The sequence below is a fragment of the Entelurus aequoreus genome, linkage group LG22 (assembly GCF_033978785.1).
Source record: "Entelurus aequoreus isolate RoL-2023_Sb linkage group LG22, RoL_Eaeq_v1.1, whole genome shotgun sequence".
NCBI classification, from domain to species: Eukaryota; Metazoa; Chordata; class Actinopteri; order Syngnathiformes; family Syngnathidae; genus Entelurus; species Entelurus aequoreus.
The window spans coordinates 7,368,170-7,392,339 of record NC_084752.1 but is presented as its reverse complement, the minus strand read 5'-3'; the positions used below and the strand labels follow the sequence as shown (position 1 = coordinate 7,392,339).

Below are 24,170 nucleotides of genomic sequence, written 5' to 3'. Positions count from 1 at the left end.
AACACAAATACAACATTGAAACAACATACTTTTTGACGACATTTATTCAATGTCGGGTTCTAACGTTGATTTGACCATTGAAATTTGGTAATTTCCCAACCAATATTGTACAACACAAATACAACATTGAAACAACATGCTTTTTGACAGTGTTTATTTAATGTTGGGTTCTCACATTGATTTAACCATTGAATTTTGGTCATATCCAAACCAATATTCTACAACACAAATACAACATTGAAACAACATGCTTTCTGACGACGTTTATTCAATGTCGGGTTCTCACGTTGATTTAACCATTGAATTTTGGTCATATCCAAACCAATATTCTACAACACAAATACAACATTGTAACAACATGCTTTTTGACAGCATTTATTCAATGTCTGGTTCTAACGTTGATTTGACCATTGAAATTTGGTCATTTCCCAACCAATATTCTCCAACACAAATACAACATTAAAACAACATGCTTTTTGACGACATTTATTCAATGTCGGGTTCTAACGTTGATTTGACCATTGAAATTTGGTAATTTCCCAACCAATATTCTACAACGCAAATACAACATTGAAACAACATGCTTTTTGACAATGTTTATAGAATGTCGGGTTCTGACGATGTGACCATTGAATTTTGGTCATATCCCAGTCAATATTCTACAACACAAATACAACATTGAAACAACATGCTTTCTGACAACGTTTATTCAATGTCGGGTTCTCACATTGATTTAACCATTGAATTTTGGTCATATCCAAACCAATATTCTACAACACAAATACAACATTGAAACAACATGCTTTTTGACGACATTTATTTAATGTCTGGTTCTGACGTTGATTTGACCATTGAAATTTGGTCATTTCCCAACCAAAAACGTAAATCCAACGTTTACAAATACAACTGTTTTGCAACGTTGTTTCAAAGTCAGTTTTAAAGAATGTATATGTATAATCAACGTTGTATCAATGTATTATTATGCCTGCCGGGGCGTTTATCATAGGGCTGATCCTCTTTGCTAATGATCATGGTCACAGCATCTCTCCAGCAGTGGGGCAAAAGGCCAGCGTCTCAAATTCCATTCTGAGAGCCTGAGGAGAAGGAATAACACCAATAATGGCTGCTAAAGTCAACACCATTCCACAGCGGGGACAAAAAAAAACATGAGGACTCCTTTAAAGTTTGTAGTTTAGTAATGAAAAGCACACAGTGGCTGCTGCAATTACCTGACCCGTGACACCGAGGTGATGAGACGTCCCGACACCATCCCGGCTTAGCCCGCCTCGGCCCGCCGGATAATAGATTCAGGCGCACAAACGCTGGCGTGTAATAACTCTATCAAACGCACGTCTCCTGTGTGTGTTCAGCGGGTTAGACACACACACCTTCTCCTCTCCCAGCCTTCCATTCCCTCAAATTCCATTCCAGGGAATGGCTCGCCTGGGAGGGTCGGGGTTACAACCACTGTTTGGCGGGGAGCGCCTTGGCGTTACGGAAACATCCACTTACAAGGAGGCAGGGATGCCGGTCGGGAGGCAAATGAAGCGGCACCCAAACAGCATTCATATTTAATAGTGTGTAGTCTGCAGAGGAGAGAGGCTGCCTTGACCAGCAGCTGCTGCTAGGACGGGCATGACCGAGACCTGCTTCAGTTTTTGGTAAACGCCTTGTGGAATTTAATCAATCCAACATTTATAGACAATTTAGAGTGAAAAGCAAATTTTATTTTCACTTGTATATAAAACATTCTAACTTGGATTGTTTCCCTGGCTTGGAGACTCTCCTGAAGGACAGTGCAGTGAAGACACAACAAAGTCCCTTCTTGTCTCTCAAGGACACACACTTGTTGTTGTTGACTTTGGACTAGCGACTGCACAAGATCAAAGCCGCGGAACATAGACACACTGCAGGCTTACACACAAACATGCATCCACAAAAATATATGCCACACACATACATAGCCCACCGCCCCCAATCCAACACCCTCGAACAAAATCCCATAGGTTTGATGAACTTAAAGTTCAGAAACTTTAAGGTTTTACTACTTACGTATAAAATACTACACGGTCAAGCTCCTGCCTATCTTGCCGATTGTATTGTACCATATGTCCCGGCAAGAAATCTGCGTTCAAAGAACTCCGGCTTATTAGTGATTCCCAGAGCCCAAAAAAAGTCTGCGGGCTATATAGCGTTTTCTATTCGGGCTCCAATACTATGGAATGCCCTCCCGATAAAAGTTAGACATGCTACCTCAGTAGAAGCATTTAAGTCTCATCTTAAAACTCATTTGTATACTCTAGCCTTTAAATAGACTCCCTGTTTAGACCAGTTGATCTGCCGTTTCTTTTCTTTTCTTTTCTTTTCTACTCTGCTCCAAACCCGGGGTGGACCGCTAGCCTGTTCTTCAGATGGGGACATCTCTACGCTGCTGACCCGTCTCCACTCGGGATGGTTCCTGCTTGCCCCACTATGGACTGGACTCTCGCTGATGTGTTAGACTTTCACAATATTATGTCACACCCACTCGACATCCATTGCTTTCGGTCTCCCCTAGAGGGGGGGGGGTTAACCCACATATGCGGTCCTCTCCAAGGTTTCTCATAGTCATTCACATTGACCTCCCACTGGGGTGAGTTTTCCTTGCCCATATGTGGGCTCTGTACCGAGGATGTCGTTGTGGCTTGTACAGCCCTTTGAGACACTTGTGATTTAGGGCTATATAAATAAACATTGATTGATTGATTGATTGATGAAAGGACGGTCAGCGCCTGAGAGCTGCGGCCCACCACCATGACCCCGCACTCCCTTCCCTCTGTTGCTAAGTATCTCGATATGTACGTTGTAATATGTATATGTGCTTTGCTATGGAGGTTTTTTCCCACTCCAGACTGGACCCCCTTAGGAGCCCAGTCTAGATTGTATTTTTTTTTGCTCATCCTTCCCCAGCGTTTTACCTTTTTCCCCATCTTTTACGGGGGGCGCCTTGTGGCGACCCATCAGCGTTCCTGTTCTGTAACCCTGTACACTGTTTGTTAGTCTAATCTTGAACGGGTTTGTGCTGAAATTGAAGTTTCGTTGTACTTGTGCAATGACAATAAAGGCCTATCCTATCCTATCCTATTTATATCTGTCAGGTTCAAACACTGATGACATCTGTTAATCAGACAAGAAGCAAGGAATCATGCAGAGACAGAGTTCAATTTAGCTCATGAGGAGAATGCATGGAGCCGCACACTTAGTCACAGTCTCGCCCTACTCTCTAAGGTTCAGCTCCTGCGTCCCTCTATTTATTCAGGAGTTCCACGGTCAACAACACTAAGGCCGCCTCTATAAGCAGTGGTCACATATATTATGCAAAGCAGGTCCAGGACGCACAATACGTGACGGAATGTGCTGAGGGCCTTGTGATTTCGCATTGTCCCCGCTTCGTCTGCGAGTTGTCATCTTATCTTCGTTGAGGTCCTTGAAGTCTCTGCTTCGTCTGCGCGCTGTCATCTTATCTTCGTTGAAGTACTTGGCTGTTAGCGGGCTAAAACAAAGATAACATCTACGGCTGAGGCCACCCCTCAAGAAGGCTTTGTCCTTGCACAGATTAAAAAAGTCCAACTTTCCTTCCTTCCTTTCTTTCTTCCTTCCTTCCTTCCTTCCTTCCTTCCTTCCTTCCTTCCTTCCCTTTTTAGACCTCCTTCCTCCCTCCCCTCCTTCCGTCTTAGCCCTCCTTCCTTAATTCCTTCTTAGATCTCCTTATTTTCTTCCTTCATTCCTCCCTTCCTTCTTAACCATTCTTCCTTCCTTCCTTACCCCCTCCCTTCCTTCTTTCGCAGCCCTCTTTCCTTCCTTCCTACCTTCCTTCTTTCCTTCTTAGCCCTTTTTCTTTGCTTCTTTCCTTCCTTTCTTCTTAGACCTCCTTCCTTTTCTTTTAGCGCTCCTTTCTTCTTTGCTCTTTTCCTTCCTTCTTAGACCTCTTTTGTTCATTCCTTCCTTCCTTCCTCCCCTCTTTCTGTCTTCTTTCCTTCTTCGACCTCTTTCCTTCCTTCTTAGACCTCTTTTGTTCGTGCCTTCCTTCCTTCCTCCCCTCTTTCTGTCTTAGCTCTCCTTCCTTCTTTCCTTCTTTAACTTCCTTCATCCTTCCTTCTAAGACCTATTTCCTTCCTTCCTTCTTTCCTTCCTTTTGTCCTTCCTTCTAAGACCTATTTCTTTCCTTCCTTTCTTCCTTTCTTCCCTTTTAGACCTCCTTCTTTCCTCCCCTCCTTCTGTCTTAGCCCTCCTTTCTTTCCTTCTTCGACTTTGTTCCTTCCTTCCTTTTTCGACCTCTTTCCTTCCTTTCTTCTTAGACCTATTTCCTTCCTTCCTTCCTTCCTTCCTTTCTTCTTAGACCTATTTCCTTCCTTCCTTCCTTCTTAGACCTAGTTTGTTTGTTTGTTCGTTCGTTCCTTCCTTCCTTCCTCCGCTCTTTCTGTCTTAGCCCTCCCTTCTTTCCTTCTTCGACTTCCTTCCTTCCTCGACCTCTTTCCTTCCTTCCTTCCTCCCCTCCTTCTGTCTTAGCCCTCCTTCCTTTTTTTCCTTCTCAGACCTCCTTATTTTCTTCCCTCCTTCCTTCCTTCCTTCCTTCTTAGCCCTCCTTCCTTCCTTCCATCCTCCCCCCTTTCCTTCTTAGCCCTCTTTCCATCCTTCCTACCTTCCTTCCTTTCCTCCCTTTTTAGCCCTCTTACCTTCCTCCCCTCCTTCCGACTTCCTTCCTTGCTTCCTCCCACTCGGTGACGCCCCTCAGGTGGTCGACGCCCACCAGGTGTGTACAAGTAGATAAAGTGTGGTGTACAGTTGGGGTCCACAGACTATAAATAGATGGTGGTGTACATGACGTCACTTCACTCGGCCCACAGAGGGTCCACTAGTGTCCCGCTCTCCTGTGGAAATCTGTCATATGTGATTCTGGCTGTTGACCCACTCAGGTCACACTGAGTGTTTGTGTTGGGGGGGGGGGGGGGGGGCAGTGGTGGTCCTCGGTGTATACTCTCAGGGGGAGGACCCTGCTTTTGTACCAGCAGAGGAAAACCTGAACCTGCAACACACACACACACACACACACACACACACACACACACACACACACAAATTGCGTGAAGGTTTGATGGTAAAAATGTAAATAAGCGCCCCCGTGCCCGCCGATGCCATCATTTCATTGGACAATGCTCGGGGGATCCCAGAGACTAGAAGTCGAAGCAATGAGTGGATGTTGCTGAATTAATGCTGTAATTCTTTAGCAGGACCAGAGTTACCTTGAACCACCCGTGATATTCTTCCCCGCCTTTTTTTTTTTTTTATGCAAAAGGGTTCCAAGGCCCTGCTTATTTTAATGATGGTCCTAATTTGTTGGCTCACTTTAAATTATTCATCTCTTTTATATTCAAGCCGTTATTACGTGTCATATATCTATGGGCTGAGATTTAATAGCTGCTGGACCGCAGGAGAGCAGCCAAGTACAGGAATGCTATTAAATATTCATAATTAGCTAAATATTTGCCTTGGCACCTGCTTTGAGCTAATTGACTCAGCTGGAACATCTGCAGTGGTCAGCGGCGACACACACTCGTTATCACACACACACACACACTTTCAATTATTTAAGACTGTTGATGTGTGCAACTGAAGACACTTTGTTGTTGTTGTTGTTGTTATTTTTCTGTTGAACTGAAAACAAAAGCAACTACACGTAACAATATTGATGCAATTAATCATAATTCATGATTTACAGCATTATTTTTTTTAGCATTTTTGAAGCTCTGAAACTAGTCATCTCCAAACTACAAAGCAAATTTCGGCCTGCACCTTTTCTTTATTAATAAAAGTACACTGTAAAAAAACGGTCATCTACTGGCAGCTACGGCTGCCAAACGAAAACCATAAAATTAAAGTAAAACATTGTAAACCAAATAATGATCAAAAACATTATATTTACAGAAATTTTCATGAAACGTTTTGCGGAAAAATATTGTAATTTTACAGATTTTTACTAAATTATTTAGATCAACCACCTTTTAATAAAGTGACGATGCAAACAGTTCTGCAGAAAAATACCTTTATTCTACAGATTGTTAGTATGGACATAGACTTTTATATAACAAACTACATATTTAATGAAAGATAATTACTGTAATTTTACATGAATTTGAAAGTAATTTAAGAAAACAGAAAATGCTATGTATAATTAATTTGGTATGTTTCTGTAAAAGAAATAGAAATACAGATAGCTTGTGATTACTGGCATATTACTTAAAATAACAGGGGGATTGTTTATTTACAGATAATGTCTTCAATTCTACAGTTTTATAAACTATTTAAAAAAAATAGAAAAATTACAGTAGAAATTTAGAGTAAATTAACCATAAAAATAGGATTTTTTTTTTACAGTGTAACACTAATAATAATATTAATGCATTTAAATGTATAACACTTTATATTTCTAAACCCTCAAAGGGCTACATTGTCTTGTATTGTCTTGTGACACATTGAAAAAAGGCAATAAAACAACAAAATTAAATACAATTGAAAAAAACAGGAAATAAATATTAAATATTTGATTGGGACATCTTGCATTGTTTTTGTTGAGCTGAATTTTTTTTGTTTTTGTTTTTTTTTTCTGAATTTTATCATTTTTTATGCATTATTTTATTTATACATTTATTCCTTTTAATTTGAGTATTTTTCAACCTCTAAAGGTGCGGTTCAGTAGCCATTTGTGGCCCAGACCTTGTTTTTTATGTCCTGTTGTTTAATGAAAAATACAAGAAAATTAAAAAAAAGACATAAAACACAGTTCATGCCCTGTCTTTGTTTTTGTTGAACTGAAAATAAAACCAACTACATGTAACAATATTGATATAATTAGTCATAATTCATGATTTACAGCATTATTTTTTTTGCATTTTTGAAGCTCTGAAACAGTCATCTCCAAACTATAAAGCAAATTGCCGCCTGCACCTTGTCTTTATTAATAAAAGTAATAATACTAATAATATTAATGCATTTACATTTATAACGCGTTATATTTCTAAACTCTCAAAGTGCTACATTGTCTTGTATTGTCTTGTGACGCGTTGAAAAAAGGCGATAAAACAACAAAAGTAAATAAAATTTAAAAAACAGGAAATAAATATTAAATATTTGATTGGGACATCTTGCATTGTTTTTTTTCCTGAATGTTATAATTTTTTTGGCATTATTTTACTTATTCATTTATTACATTTTTCTTTTAATATTTTTCAACCTCTAAAAGTGCGGTTCAGTAGCCATTTGTGGCCCAGACCTTGTTTTGATGTCCTGTTGTTCAATGAAAAATACAAGAAAATAAAAAAACAACAACTGCAGACATATATATATTTTTTAAAGACATAAAACAACACAGTTCATGCCCTGTCTTTGTGAAGGGAATGTGGCATTGTTTTTGTTGAACTGAAAATAAAAACAACTACATGTAACAATATTGATACAATTAATAATAATTCATGATTTACAGCATTATTTTTTAGCATTTTTGAAGCTCTTAAACAGTCATCTCCAAACTACAAAGCAAATTGCAGCCTGCACCCTGTCTTTATTAATAAAAGTAATAATAATAATAATGTTGATAATAATAATAATGCATTTAAATGTATAACATACTTTATATTTCTAAGATCTCAAAATGCTACATTGTCTTTTATTGTCTTGTGACACAACAAAAGTAATTAAAATAAAAAAAAAAGGAAATAAATATTAAATATTTGATTGGGACATCTTGTGTTGTTTTTGTTGAGCTGAATATATATTTTTTTATTTAAATATTTTTTGCTGAATTAAATGTAATTTTTTGGACATTATTTAATTTATTCATTTAAAAACATTTTTTTTTTTAAAGTATTTTTCAACCTCTAAAAGTGTGGTCTCCAAACTGCGGTTCAGTAGCCATTTGTGGCCCAGACCTCGTTTTTTATGTCCTGTGGTTCAATGAAAAATACAAGAAAATAAAAAAAAACAACTGAAGAAATATATTTTTTAAAACGACATAAAATAACACTGTTTATGGCCTGTCTTTGTGAAGGGAATGTGGCGTTTTTGTTGAACTGAAAATAAAACCAACTACATCTAACAATATTGGTATAATTAATAATAAGGAATAATTTACAATATTATTTTTTAGCTTTTTTGTAGCTCTGAAACTAGTCATATCCAAACTACAAAGCGAGTTGCAGCCTGCACCTTGTCTTTTATATTAAAAGTAATAATAATAATAATAATAATAATGCATTTGATTTTTTTTACACTTTTATTTCTAAAATCTCAAAGTGCTACATTGTCTTTTATTGTCTTGTGATGCGTTGATAAAAGGTGATAAAACAACAAAAGTAAATAAAAACAAAAACAGGATATAAATATTAAATATTTGATTGTGACATCTTGCATTGCTTTTGTTGAGCTGAATTTTTTTTTTTGTTTAAATATTTTTTTTTGCATTTTATCATATTTTTTGGCATTATTTTATTTATTCATTTATTAGATTTATTTATTTTTTAAACTATTTTTCAACCTCTAAAATTGGGGTCTCCAAACTGCTGTCCAGTAGCCATTTGTGGCCCGCATCTCGTTTTTTTATGTCCTGTGATTCATTGAAACATACAAGAAAATCAACCAAAAAAAAAACTGCTGAAATATAATTTTAAAAAAAGACTTTAAATAACAAATTGGCCGTTGTTTTTGTTGAACTGAAAAAAACTTTAATTATTATTATTTTTTCGTTTCGGTACTTTAGTGGGGTTTTTTGCTGAACTTAAAATATTGTTGTCAACAACAAATGCTGTGTCACAATGTCAAGGGCAACATTTTGGTTAATTTTTAATAATTCATTAATTAAAAGGGTTGACAACAGCATTTTTACTGTTTTATTAACCTTGAAAACAGCGGTCTCCAAACTGCTGCCACAGAGCAATTTGCGGCCTGCACCTTATATTTAAAAAAAATAATAAAATAAAATAAAAACTGCAGAATTATAATTTTACAAAAGACAAAAAATTAACAAGGTTTATGCAAAATGTGGCGTTTTTTGTTCAACTGAAAAAAATGTAAATTAAAAAATTTTTTGGGTATTTTTGTATGTATTTTTTGCTAAATGCAATATACAATTGCTATGTCACAATGTTAGGTACAACATTTTTGGTTAGTTTTTTAATAATTCATGATTTGAATAACTTGAAAATAAAATAAAAATTCATTTTTAATTTTTATTTTATTTTAATTCTTTTGTGTTTTGTTTTTTTAACCTCAAAACAGTGGTCAGTGTAGCCTCTACTTTGTATTAAAAAGGCATAAAATGACAGGGTTACTACACTTAATTTGCACTAATCAGCAAATTCAGCAATTTTGACAATGTTAAAACTGATGGTACATTTATAATACAGTATAATGAACAAATTGAAAAATATGTTTTATGTTCTCTTTTTTTAAAAATGTATTTAAAAATATGCCTTAACCTCTTTGATGTTGTTTTAGCAGAATTTTTTTTTACTGTTTTTTTTTATAAAAAATGTTTAACCTTGAAAACATTGGTCAGTGTGGCCTCTACATTGTATTTAATTGTTGTGTGGCGCATTTAAAATATATAAAATAAAAATAAAATTCATAAAAAAATTGCCAAAAAATAAAAAAAAATGAAAAGAGCAAAAATGCATAAAATAACAGTTACTGCACTTAATTTGCACTAATCAGCAAATTTTGCAATTTTTACAAAATGTTTTAAAAATTATGGTACATTTATAATACGGTATAAGGAAAAAATAGAAAAATATATGTTTTATGTTGTTTTTTTGTTAATGTATTTAATAATATGCCTTAACCCCTTTTATGTTCTTTTAGCATATTTCTTTTTAAAAAAAATTCTAAAACAATGGTCTGTGCAGTACTGTTTTTTTATAAAAAATGTTTAACCTTGAAAACATTGGTCAGTGTGGCCTCTACCTTGTATTTAATTGCAGGGTGGCGCATTTAAAATATATAAAATAAAAATAATGTATAAAAAATTGCCGAAAAGAGCAAAAAGGCATAAAATAACAAGGCCGAGGCTACCACACTTAATTTGCACTAATCAGAAAATTCAGCAAGTTTTACAAACAAAATGTTAAAAATGATGGTACATTTATAATGCAGTATAATAAAAAAAAAGAGAAATATATATATATATATATATATATATATATATTTTTTTTAAATGTATTTATTAATATGCCTAAACCCCTTTAATGTTGTTTTAGGCATAACTTTCCTCCAAAATATATACACTTCACATCGGCAGTGAAGTGTATATACTCACAAGAAACCGAATAGCTTTGTCTTTGACCTTTTTTTTTACTTAAAGAAAGCAAATTAACATATTATATGAGAATGTTATGTTATGACTATTTTTAACCGAATCACAGCAGTGCTCAAATTAAAAAACAGCATTCCCTCTCATGTGATATTGCTTAATTAACATTAATGATGTGCACTTTAACAACTAGGCTTACAACTATACCTAATATATAAAGGGGTGGAAAAGTGACTATTACCTGCAGGGAAAACATTAGCTAACCATAAGGCAATAATGTAAACAAAAAACACCTGCTTAAAAGATCTAATACAAATGTCCCTGAGGAATGTAAGGTGGGAGTACTGTAATTACCTAACGTTACATTATTATTTTACATAACAATTAGCCCCCTCCACAATATTAACCCGACGTTAAAACAGAACTTAGCAATTGCCGAATCATGTAACATTAGCTTAATGCTAAAAAGCCAGGTTACTATCACATTCTGTAACAGGCAAATCATTTCACGTAGGCTAACGTTACCTACCTGCTACCTCTGTGTTTTTCTCGTTTCTCCTCCTCTTCTTTTCTATTTTTTTCTTCCCTGGGCACCTGACAGTTTTGGCCATTTTGACATCTTGTGTTGATTTTTTTTTGATGTGGTGACGTCCAAAAAGAGTCATGATACGGGAAGGGAGGGGGCGCACCGTGCAGGGGGATGGGGGGGGGGGGGGGGGGTGAGTGGGGGGGGGCGTAATGTTGTGACAAATAATATTTCTAGAGATGTCCGATAATATCGGCAGGCCGATATTATCGGCCGATATATGCGTTCAAATGTAATATCGGAAATTATCGGTATCGTTTTTTTTATTATCGGTATTGTTTTTTTTTATTTTTTTTTATTTTTTTATTAAATCAACATAAAACACACAAGATACACTTACAATTAGTGCACCAACCCAAAAAACCTCCCTCCCCCATTTACACTCATTCACACAAAAGGGTTGTTTCTTTCTGTTATTAATATTCTGGTTCCTACATTATATATCAATATATATCAATACAGTCTGCAAGGGATACAGTCCGTAAGCACACATGATTGTGCGTGCTGCTGCTCCACTAATAGTACTAACCTTTTAACAGTTCATTTTACTAATTTTCATTCATTACTAGTTTCTATGTAACTGTTTTTATATTGTTGTACTTTCTTTTTTATTCAAGAAAATGTTTTTAATTTATTTATCTTATTTTACTAATTTTTTTAAAAAGTACCTTATCTTCACCATACCTGGTTGTCCAAATTAGGCATAATGTGTTAATTCCACGACTGCATATATCGGTTGATATCGGTATCGGTAATTAAAGAGTTGGACAATATCGGAATATCGGATATCCCTAAATATTTCTATTAAATAGGCTTTACTTTGCATTTTAATTAACATGGGATTATTTTTTGTATTTAGAAATAATAGTACCAACTTTCTTTTTCTTTCTCTCCAACATTTGTGGCACTGGCGTGGCGCCCCCTAATGGACGGCGCCCTTAGCATTTACATATACGGCCTATGCCACGGGCCGGCCCTGTATGTAATGTTACCCTCTGTGTGTTTACTTCATATTAACTGCTAAATTGCGTCATGCAGCGCCAAAAACAAGAGCATCTATGTGAACCACGACACTTCCTGTAGCTCCTAAATCAAACGGGCAGATATTAGTTGCTGTTTTCATCACGTTGAGGGGTCGACAAACAGGAAGCGCCACCCCGGATTGTTGTGCTTTGAGGGCGCATGGAGACAATATTTAGCTGTGGCCAATAAAAGAGCCACATGGCGCTCCCCTGCAAAATTCAATTAGTGTCTCAGTGCCATCTATTCATTGGAGGACGCCAGTGGGAGTGTATTGATTGGTCATGTGTGCAAGCGAGGAAGAGCCAGGCGAGGGAGGCGGGCTGTCTTTGCAGTGCCTAATGGAGTGAAATAAAGCAGGCTTTAATTAGGACCCCCCCCCCCCCTCCCGCCCCCTGCAGGCGGACTAAACTGGTCCACCTCTGTGTTTTAACATGCACATAAACACATCTACAACAGGCTGCAGGTTGAGAGGTAAAATAGAAAAGAAAAAAAAGTGGGGAGTTATGGGATGGTGGGGGTCTCCTGGCGGCTCCTGGCGATGAGTTGCAACTGTCAGTTTATTTTATCAGCCGCTTTTCATCATCCGGGCAGAGCCTCGTGGTCGGAGGAGGAGGAGGAGGAGGAGGAAGCCACCTGAGAGTCTGCAGAATGTGTTGCTTTGGCTACAAGTCATTAGCCAAGACCGGCGAGGCGGACCCCCGGCCCTTTGACAGGCTGATTGACACCCCGGCTCGGCTTTGATGGTGGCGCCATCATTACGGCGCCAGTGACACCGGCTTTAAGGCCGGCGGAGGAAAGAAGCGGACGGCTGTTCAGTACAGCAAAAGACTGCCAGTGCTCTCGCTAAAGGAGCACACGGTGGACCTGCCATGTACAATCACACACTCTGCGCCACCGACACGACACAAAAGTCACACTTCAGCAGGCATTTTCACGACGGTATGTTTCGGGGGCGATACCCGTACAAAGTGAACTTGGTGGTGTACTTTAGAGTAGTCAGATATTTGTTTGGCGAGCAACATATGTTGCCATCCAAGCAACGTCTTTTTCTGGACGCCCCTGCTTATTTCAGCAAGACAATGCCGAGCCACGTTTTACAACAGCGTGGCTTCATAGTAAAAGAGTGCGGGTACTAGACTGGCCTGCCTGTAGTCCAGACCTGTCTCCCATTGAAAATGTGTGGCGCATTATGAAGCCTAAAATAGCACAACTTAAGCAAGAATGGGAAAGAATTCCACCTGAAAAGAGTGTTGTTAAAAGGAAAGGCCATGTAACACAGTGGTAAAATGCCCCTCTGACAACTTTTTTGCAATGTGTTGCTTCAATTAAATTCTAAGTTAATGATTTTTTTGCAAAAAAAAAAAAAAAAGTTTCTCAGTGTGAACATTAAATATCTTGTCTTTGCAGTCTATTCAATTGAATATAAGTTGAAAAGGATTAGCAAATCATTGTATTCTGTTTTTATTTACCATTTACACAACGTGCCAACTTCACTGCTTTTGGGTTTTGTATTTGTCCAGCTTCCATACTCGTTTTTATACACTTTACAAGAAATTAATTTTATGTATTTTGATATAGTAATATACCCTAAAATAAAAAAAATAAAAAAATAAAAACCAACAATGCCATTTTTTTGTGGTCCCCTATATTTAGAAAAGTATCAAAAATACATTTTGGTACCGGAAACGGTACCAAAATATTGGTATCGGGACAACCCTGTTGCCATGTTGTGTAAATTATTACTTCTTCACACACCTTAAGTGTGCTGTTTCTGTTTAAGTGTGCATCTTCAATTTTTTGTAAGGTGGTTCAAAAAGTTTGAGAAACACTGATCTATGTACTATTTAACTTTTTCCTCATTTTTTATGTATTTTAATATAGTAATATACCCTAAGATTAAAATAAAAATATAGGACCAACAATGACATTTTTTGTGGTCCCCTTTATTTAGAAAAATATCAAAAAGTATGGAAAAATAAATTTTGGTACCGAAAACTGTTCCAAAATATGGTATAGGGACAACCCTGTTGCCATGTTGTGTTAATTATTACTTCTTCACACCTTAAGTGTGCTATTTCTGTTTAAGTGTGCATCTTAATTTTTTTTCTAAGGTGGTTCAAAAAGTTTGAGAAACACTGATCTATGTACTATTTCACTTTTTCCTCATATTTTATGTATTTTAATATAGTTGGTGTATAGTTGTTTACTTGTTACAATAATAGATGATACTATTTATTTTATGACTTTTTAATTGCTATTTATAGATTTATTTATTTATTATTTATTTATTTTATTTTATTCTTAATTATTTTTCTAAAAAAATAATTAAATAAAACCAACAATGCCATTTTTTGTGGTCCCCTTTATTTAGAAAAGTATCAAAAAGTATGGAAAAATACATTTTGGTACCGGAAACGGTACCAAAATATTGGTATCGGGACAACCCTGTTGCCATGTTGTGTTAATTATTACTTCTTCACACCTTAAGTGTGCTATTTCTGTTTAAGTGTGCATCTTCAATTTTTTCTAAGGTAGTTCAAAGAGCTTTATTTAACTTTTTCCTGATATTTTATGTATTTTAATATAGTAATATACCCTAAGATAAAAAAAACAACAAAAAAAAACAACCAATAATGCCATTTTTTGTGGACCCCTTTATTTTAAAAAGTATCGAAAAATACATTTTGGTACCGGAAACGGTACCAAAATATTGGTATCGGGACAACCCTGTTGCCATGTTGTGTTAATTATTACTTCTTCACACCTTTAGTGTGCTATTTCTGTTTAAGTGTGCATCTTCAATTTTTTTCTAAAGTGGTTCAAAAAGTTTGAGAAACATTGATCTATGTACTATTTCACTTTTTCTCATATTTTATGTATTTTAATATAGTAATATACCCTAATATTAAAACAATTAAAAATAAAACCAACAATGCCATTTTTTGCGGTCCCCTTTATTTAGAAAAGTATCAAAAAGTATGGAAAAATACATTTTGGTACCGGAAACGGTACCAAAATATTGGAATCGGGACAACCCTGTTGCCATGTTGTGTTAATTATTACTTCTTCACACCTTAAGTGTGCTATTTCTGTTTAAGTGTGCATCTTCAATTTTTTCTAAGGTAGTTCAAAAAGGTTTATTTAACTTTTTCCTCATATTTTATGTATTTTAATATAGTAATATACCCTAAAATTAAAAAAAATTAAATAAAACCAATAATGCCATTTTTTGTGGTCCCCTTTATTTAAAAAAGTATCGAAAAATACATTTTGGTACCGGAAACGGTACCAAAATATTGGTATCGGGACAACCCTGTTGCCATGTTGTGTTAAATATTACTTCTTCACACCTTAAGTGTGCTATTTCTGTTTAAGTGTGCATCTTCGATTTTTTCTAAGGTGGTTCAAAAAGTTTGAGAAACATTGATCTATGTACTATTTAACTTTTTCCTCATATTTTATGTATTTTATTATAGTAATATACCCTAAGATCAAAAAAAATATATAGGACCAACAATGCCATTTTTTGTGGTCCCCTTTATTTAGAAAAATATCAAAAAGTATGGAAAAATACATTTTGGTACCGGAAATGGTACCAAAATATTGGTATCGGGACAACCCTGTTGCCATGTTGTGTTAATTATTACTTCTTCACACCTTAAGTGTGCTGTTTCTGTTTAAGTGTGCATCTTCAATTTTTTCTAAGGTCCAAAAAGGTTTATTTAACTTTTTCCTCATATTTTATGTATTTTAATATAGTAATATACCCTAAGATTTAAAAAAATAAAGCCAATAATGCCATTTTTTGTGGTCCCCTTTATTTTAAAAAGTATCGAAAAATACATTTTGGTACCGGAAACGGTACCAAAATATTGGTATCTGGACAACCCTGTTGCCATGTTGTGTAAATTATTACTTCTTCACACACCTTAAGTGTGCTGTTTCTGTTTAAGTGTGCATCTTCAATTTTTTGTAAGGTGGTTCAAAAAGTTTGAGAAACACTGATCTATGTACTATTTAACTTTTTCCTCATTTTTTATGTATTTTAATATAGTAATATACCCTAAGATTAAAATAAAAATATAGGACCAACAATGACATTTTTTGTGGTCCCCTTTATTTAGAAAAATATCAAAAAGTATGGAAAAATAAATTTTGGTACCGAAAACTGTCCCAAAATATGGTATAGGGACAACCCTGTTGCCATGTTGTGTTAATTATTACTTCTTCACACCTTAAGTGTGCTATTTCTGTTTTAGTGTGCATCTTAATTTTTTTTCTAAGGTGGTTCAAAAAGTTTGAGAAACACTGATCTATGTACTATTTCACTTTTTCCTCATATTTTATGTATTTTAATATAGTTGGTGTATAGTTGTTTACTTGTTACAATAATAGATGATACTATTTATTTTATGACTTTTTAATTGCTATTATTTCTAGATTTATTTATTTATTATTTATTTATTTTATTTTATTCTTAATTATTTTTCTAAAAAAATAATTAAATAAAACCAACAATGCCATTTTTTGTGGTCCCCTTTATTTAGAAAAGTATCAAAAAGTATGGAAAAATACATTTTGGTACCGGAAACGGTACCAAAATATTGGTATCGGGACAACCCTGTTGCCATGTTGTGTTAATTATTACTTCTTCACACCTTAAGTGTGCTATTTCTGTTTAAGTGTGCATCTTCAATTTTTTCTAAGGTAGTTCAAAAAGGTGTATTTAACTTTTTCCTGATATTTTATGTATTTTAATATAGTAATATACCCAAAGATTTAAAAAAATAAAACCAATAATGCCATTTTTTGTGGACCCCTTTATTTTAAAAAGTATCGAAAAATACATTTTGGTACCGGAAACGGTACCAAAATATTGGTATCGGGACAACCCTGTTGCCAAGTTGTGTTAATTACTTCTTCACACCTTAAGTGTGCTATTTCTGTTTAAGTGTGCATCTTCAATTTTTTCTAAGGTGGTTCAAAAAGTTTGAGAAACATTGATCAATGTACTATTTAACTTTTTGTCATATTTTATGTATTTTAATATAGTAATATACCCTAAGATTAAAAAAAATAAAAAAATAAAACCAATAATGCCATTTTTTGTGGTCCCCTTTATTTAAAAAAGTATGGAAAAATACATTTTGGTACCGGAAACGGTACCAAAATATTGGTATCTGGACAACCCTGTTGCCATGTTGTGTTAATTATTACTTCTTCACACCTTAAGTGTGCTATTTCTGTTTAAGTGTGCATCTTCAATTTTTTCTAAGGTGGTTCAAAAAGTTTGAGAAACACTGATCTATGTACTATTTAACTTTTTGTCATATTTTATGTATTTTAATATAGTAATATACCCTAATATTAAAACAATTAAAAATAAAACCAACAATGCCATTTTTTGCGGTCCCCTTTATTTAAAAAAGTATCAAAGTATCGAAAAATAAATTTTGGTACCGGCGAAACGGTACCAAAATATTGGTATCGGGACAATGTTGTGTTAATTATTACTTCTTCACATAATAAGTGTGCTATTTCTGTTTAAGTGTGTATCTTCAATTTTTTCTAAGGTGGTTCAAAAAGTTTGAGAAACACTGAGATATGTACTATTTACTTTTTCCTCATATTTTATGTATTTTAATATAGTTGGTGTATAGTTGTTGTTACATTAATAGATGATACTATTTATTTTATGACTTTTTAATTGCTATTATTTATAGATTTATTTATTTATTATTTTTTTCATTTTATTTTATTCTTAATTCTTATTCTAAAAAATAAATTAAATAAAACCAGCAATGCCATTTTTTGTGGTCCCCTTTATTTAGAAAAGTATCAAAAAGTTTGGAAATACATTTTGGTACCGGTACCGAGATATTGGTATCGAGACAACCCTATACCGTGAATAACAGTGCATATTTGCTATCCACTAAAAATAATTATAGACATTATTAAATAGATGACGACAGAAGAGAGTAGCAAGATATATATATATTTTTTTTCCCAAATATTTTATTGAATTTTGCAGACAGTACAGCATAGTAAGTTGAGGTATCTGCACATTTTACAATATGTAACATAATAAACCCAACCCTTACAATAAATACCCACCCACTCAATTCCCAAGGTAACTGTCCCCTAGTGCCCATAACAGATATAGACACACATGAATATATGCAAACATAGATTCAATCTAACAAAATATATTAAAGATAAATACATGAATGGATAAGGTAATATAAATAAATAAATAATACATAAGATATACAATAAAATATTACATAAAAGTAAATAAACACAAGGAATGGGGGTCAGGGTGAGATGTCGCTTGGGGGTGATGTCAAGCTTGTCCCTAATACGGTCTAAGAGGGGGCCCCCAAGTTTTATGGAAAGATGACAGGGATCCTTTCTGCGAGAACCGAAGCTTGAGTCGCAAGATATTTGTGTCTAGTCTAGATGGAAGGATGGGCAGCGCCTGAGAGCTGCAGCCTGCCACCATGCCCCCCCTCCCCTCTGTTGCTAGATATCTCAAGATGTACGTTGTAATATATATATGTGCTTTGCTATGGAGGTTTTTTCCCACTCCAGACTGGGCCCCCTTAGGAGCTCCAGTCTAGATTGTATTTTTTTTACTCCTCCTTCCCCAGCGTTTTACCTTTTCCCCACCTTTTACGGGGCGCCTTGTGGCGGCTGTGGAGGATGCATATATGTTTAAGAGTTATTTCTCTATTCATAGCCATGTTTGAGCAGCTAGTACTTTTCCTTTGTATATTCTACCAGTTTCTCTTTGTCTTCAGATTGTCTGTTTAGTGTCTTAAACCATCAGGAATGTGAATACCTCCCCCACTTGTTCCTTATCAGTGTTGCGAGGGGGACAGGTGGGGGCTTTCTTCATGTGCAAGAAGTTGGCTCTTCCGTTTGAGTGTCAGATCAACTAGAGTAGCCGATATGAATGTATTGGTTAAGTTGACCTCCTAAAGCTTTAGTAAAACTTGAAAATATTCCAATTCTGTCTTGATGGTCCTTCTTACTCAGCATATATGTCATGGAAAGAACTTGGGATTGACCAGTAACTTAGATTCCCTGGGGGGAAGAGCTGGTCGACGCAACACGACCCATCAGCGTTCCTGTTCTGTAACCCTGTACACTTGTTTGTTTGTCTAATCTTGAACGGGTTTGTGCTGAAAACAAAGTTCCGTTGTACTTGTTGCAATGACAATAAAGACCTATCCTATCCTGGTGATCTGTGGCTGCATGAGTGCCGACGTGCGCGACATTACTTACATTAATTCACTTGTGTCATCGCAAATCTTTATGAACCCTTGTGTAATGTTCATATTGTTGTTACTCAGCCAGCGTTTGTGGGTCTGATGGACCCGTTGCATTTTGTGGCTTTTAATGCCTCACAATCCAACACTTTTATGTTAAAATACTGAACAGATGTTTATTGGGATAAGGTAAACATCTTGTTCTTTATTTTAACATAAAAGTGTTGGATTGTGAGGCATTAAAAGCCACAAAATGCAACGGGTCCATCAGACCCACAAACGCTGGCTGAGTAACAACAGTATGAACATTACACAAGGGTTCATAAAGAACCATCATTGGGGAAAATGTTGCATATTTTGTGTTTGCCATATAAAAAACTGAGCTGTTTTTTTTTTTTTTAAAGAAGGGCATAAAACAAACAAACAAAAAAACACGAACAACAATACAACTTATAATTGACGGATAGATCTGAAGCTGATCTCGAGATTAACAGTATAAAAAATGTATAGTATATTTTTTAACACTTTGATGTTAAATAATTTTAGTGGGATTTTTTTTTTGTGTGTCATTGCTCAAAAAATAATAATGAATTAAAATCAATGTTGTTATGAGTTATTGACCTTTTTAAGGCTCCAATTATTTTATAATCTCAAATATTCCACTTTAAAATTTCATTGGGGGAAAATATTGCATATTTGGTGTTTTTTCCATACAAAAAACAGGGTTTTCTTTGACAAAAAGGGCACACAACTTAAATGTTTAAAAACGTTATATTGACAGATAGACCTAATGTTGATCTAGAGATTTAAACTTTGAATAATAATAATAATAAAAATAATAATACTAAATAATGACCTTTTTTTTTTTTTTTTTTTACCAAAACCATTTGGTTTCACCGGGATCAAGTCTGAGTGGAGGCCTAAATGTATATGTTTTATACATTTATTGTATTGGTTTTTAAAATAAAAAATATGATTTGATTTTTTCAGTGTGCGGCCCTCAGTGGAAAAAGTTTGGACACCCCTGGTCAACACCGTCTGCTCTCATTTTCTCGCACATTTGACCCTCTGATGTTCTGTGTACCTACACCATGTCCTCCTCCTGTCTAGGCCTGCTGTGTGTGTGTGTGTGGGTGGGTGCGTGTGGTACACAGAACATCAATTTCCACACTGCAAAAACTGAAATCTAAGTAAGATGAAATATCTCAAATAAGGGTGATATTTGCTTATTTTCTGTCTGATAAGATAATTCTTCTCACTAAGCAGATTTTATGTTAGTGTTTTACTTGTTTTAAGTGTTTTGGTCCTAAATGATCTCAGTAAGATATTACAGCTTTGTTGCTGAGATTTGATGAGCTATATTGAGTAAAACATGCTTGAAACTAGAATATCAACTGTTGCAAAGCTGTGTCATCAACACTCACAAGTATAAAACTACTTTTTTAAAGTAATCATTTCTTACTTCAAGCATGAAAAAAGTAAATCATGATGCGGAGCGCATATCATTATGTCGAGATAATGGCATATTGAGCAAAAAAGTTGTGTGCACTTGCTATTAGTGAGAATATACTTATTTTAAGTTATTTTTGGGTTCATTGAGGTTAGCTAATTTGACTTGTTTTGGAAAGTCTTGACATGCCACATTTTCTTGTTCTATTGGCAGATAATTTTGCTTAGTTCAAATAAAATACCCCTCATTTTTGTATTTTTTTTTTCTTGTTTTTGAACACTGACTTTTTTCAGTGCACACTTCTATTTGCCCCGGGTCCAGTGGACCCGGACATCTTATATGTAATAGAAATGTGTTAGGGGGGGTGTATGGTGTGTGCGGTCATTAAATATGTATTCTGATATATGTTCTTCACAGAAAATGAGCCAAAGTCAGCGAGTCTCAGTTTGAAAAATGAATTAATGCTATCATTTTTCTTTTAATAAAAAATGAAAACGGGTCCCAGCAAGCTGCACACTGACTACTCTCAAGCATATCCATGTTTGTAGTGTTGTCCCTTGGGGAGATGTAACAGTGTACTCGTGTCCTCCCTAATAGTGATGCACACAATACAGGTGTCAGACACGGAGGAAGGCGTGTATTTTCGTCCTTAAAGCCCCGGCTGCATTCAAGTGTTTTTTTTATTTTATTTTATTTTTTTTACCGGAGCCGCGCCGAGCGAGCAAACATGGGTTTGTGCACCGAGCAAACTCCTTCAGAAGGCGCGCGTTGCTGCAGGCGGCGTCGCCGGCCCCTGTGATATTAGCGTTTACCCGCTGTTTTGAATTTTATTTGAGTTGGGATGAAAAGATCAGGTAAAGATGGCAGAGATGTCTTAACCCTCTCTCTCTCTCTCTCTCTCTCTCTTTCCTCATTCCCATTCCAGAGATGCCTTAATGGTGCGAGGGCTGACATGTTTGCCTTCTGGGAATCCGGCTGCTTTGGGGAAGAAGAAGAAGAAGAAGAAGAAAAAGACGAAGAAGCGCCGGTTCCTCCCAAGGGTGCCTCACACAGAGTTAAGGTAGGCGTCGTCTTGAAGGAAAGAAGTGACACTGCTTTCAACAATAAAAAGGTCACGACAGCGAAGGGGCTTGTCATGTAAAATAGGACCTACTCTCAACTAATGACATCATAAATGATGCCTTTAAGGAAAAAAAAAAAAAAAAAAACACGACACTACAAGTAGGAGGGGGGGATTTTTCCAAAATTTTGGAGTGGTCCTCAAACTTTTTTCGCCAAGTACCACCTCAGAAAAAATGTGGCTCAAGTATCACTCTAATCACAAACACTAAAAAAAAAACTGTGGCATAGTAGGCCTAAGTATTCATTAAAAACAATGCTAACTCAACCAAAACATTGGATTGAGTTATTTAACCCAAAAGGTTGAGTTATGCTAACTCAATGTTGGGTTATTCCCAACCAAAATATTGGATTGAGTTATTTAACCCAAGAGGTTGAGTTATGCTAACTCAATGTTGGGTTATTCCCAACCAAAATATTGGATTGAGTTATTTAACCCAAAAGGTTGAGTTATTCCCAACCAAAATATTGGACTGAGGTATTTAACCCAAAGGGTTGAGTTATTCCCAACCAAAATATTGGATTGAGTTATTTAACTCAAAAGGTTGAGTTATGCTAACTCAATGTGGGGTTATTCCCAACCAACTATTGGGTTTAATTATTTAACCCAAATGGTTGAGTTATTCCCAACCAAAATATTGGATTGAGTTATTTAACCCAGAAGGTTGAGTTATGCTAACACAATGTTGAGTTATTTCCAACCAAAATATTGGGTTGAGTTATTTAACCCAAAAGGTTGAGTTATGCTAACTCAATGTTGGGTTATTCCCAACCAAAATATTGGATTGAGTTATTTAACCCAAAAGGTTGAGTTATTACCAACCAAAATATTGGATTGAGTTATTTAACCCAAAAAGTTGAGATATTCCCAACCAAAACATTGGATTGAGTTATTTAACCCAAAAGGTTGAGTTATGCTAACTCAATGTTGGTTTATTCCCAACCAAAATATTGGATTGAGTTATTTAACCCAAAAGGTTGAGTTATGCTAACTTAATGTTGGGTTATTCCCAACCAAAATATTGGATTGAGTTATTTAACCCAAAAGGTTAAGTTATGCTAACTCAATGTTGGGTTATTCCCAACCAACTTTGGGTTTAATTTATTCAACACAAAAGTTGAGTTGTACTCATTACCATGTTGGGTTATTCCCAACCAAAACATTGGATTGAGTTATTTAACCCAAAAGGTTGAGTTATGCTAACTCAATGTTGGGTTATTCCTAACCAACTTTTGGGTTTAATTTATTCAACACAAAAGTTGAGTTGTACTCATTATTATGTTGGGTTATTTCCAACCAAAATTTTGGATTGAGTTATTTAACCCAAAAGGTTGAGTTACGCTAACTCAACGTTGGGTTATTCCCAACCAAAGTATTGGATTGAGTTATTTAACCCAAAAGGTTGAGTTATTACCAACCAAAATATTGGATTAAGTTATTTAACCCAAAAGGTTGAGATATTCCCAACCAAAACATTGGATTGAGTTATTAAAACCAAAAGGTTGAGTTATGCTAACTCAATGTTGGTTTATTCCCAACCAAAATATTGGATTGAATTATTTAACCCAAATGGTTGAGTTATTCCCAACCAAAATATTGGATTGAGTTATTTAACCCAAAAGGTTGAGTTATTCCCAACCAAAATATTGGATTGAGTTATTTAACCCAAAAGGTTGAATTATGCTAACTCAATGTTGGGTTATTCCCAACCAAAATATTGGATTGAATTATTTAACCCAAAAGGTTGAGTTATGCTAACTCAATATTGATTTATTCCCAACCAAAATATTGGATTTAATTATTTAACCCAAAAGGTTGAGTTATGCTAACTCAATGGTGGGTAATTCCCAACCAAAATATTGGATGGAGTTATTTAACCCAAAAGATTGAGTTATTCCCAACCAAAATATTGGATTGAGTTATTTAACCCAAAAGGTTGAGTTATGCTAACTCAATGTTGGTTTATTCCCAACCAAAATATTGGATTTAGTTATTTAACCTAAAAGGTTGAGTTATGCTAACTCAATGTTGGGTTATTCCCAACCAAAATATTGGATTGAGTTATTTAACCCAAAAGGTTGAGTTATGCTAACTCAATGTTGGGTTATTCCTAACCAACTTTTGGGTTTAATTTATTCAACACAAAAGTTGAGTTGTACTCATTATTATGTTGGGTTATTTCCAACCAAAATTTTGGATTGAGTTATTTAACCCAAAAGGTTGAGTTACGCTAACTCAACGTTGGGTTATTCCCAACCAAAGTATTGGATTGAGTTATTTAACCCAAAAGGTTGAGTTATTACCAACCAAAATATTGGATTAAGTTATTTAACCCAAAAGGTTGAGATATTCCCAACCAAAACATTGGATTGAGTTATTAA

At 35.1% G+C, this 24,170-nt stretch overlaps 1 long non-coding RNA gene across 1 annotated transcript in view; it reads left to right on the top strand.

Annotated features, from left to right (window-relative positions):
* LOC133639210 (uncharacterized) overlaps positions 1-24,170 on the top strand; it is a 104,400-nt gene that overhangs the window by 60,202 nt on the left and 20,028 nt on the right. Inside the window, exon 3 of the long non-coding RNA XR_009823753.1 lies at positions 21,595-21,729. This is a non-coding gene — a long non-coding RNA (uncharacterized LOC133639210). The remainder of the gene's footprint in view (positions 1-21,594; positions 21,730-24,170) is intronic.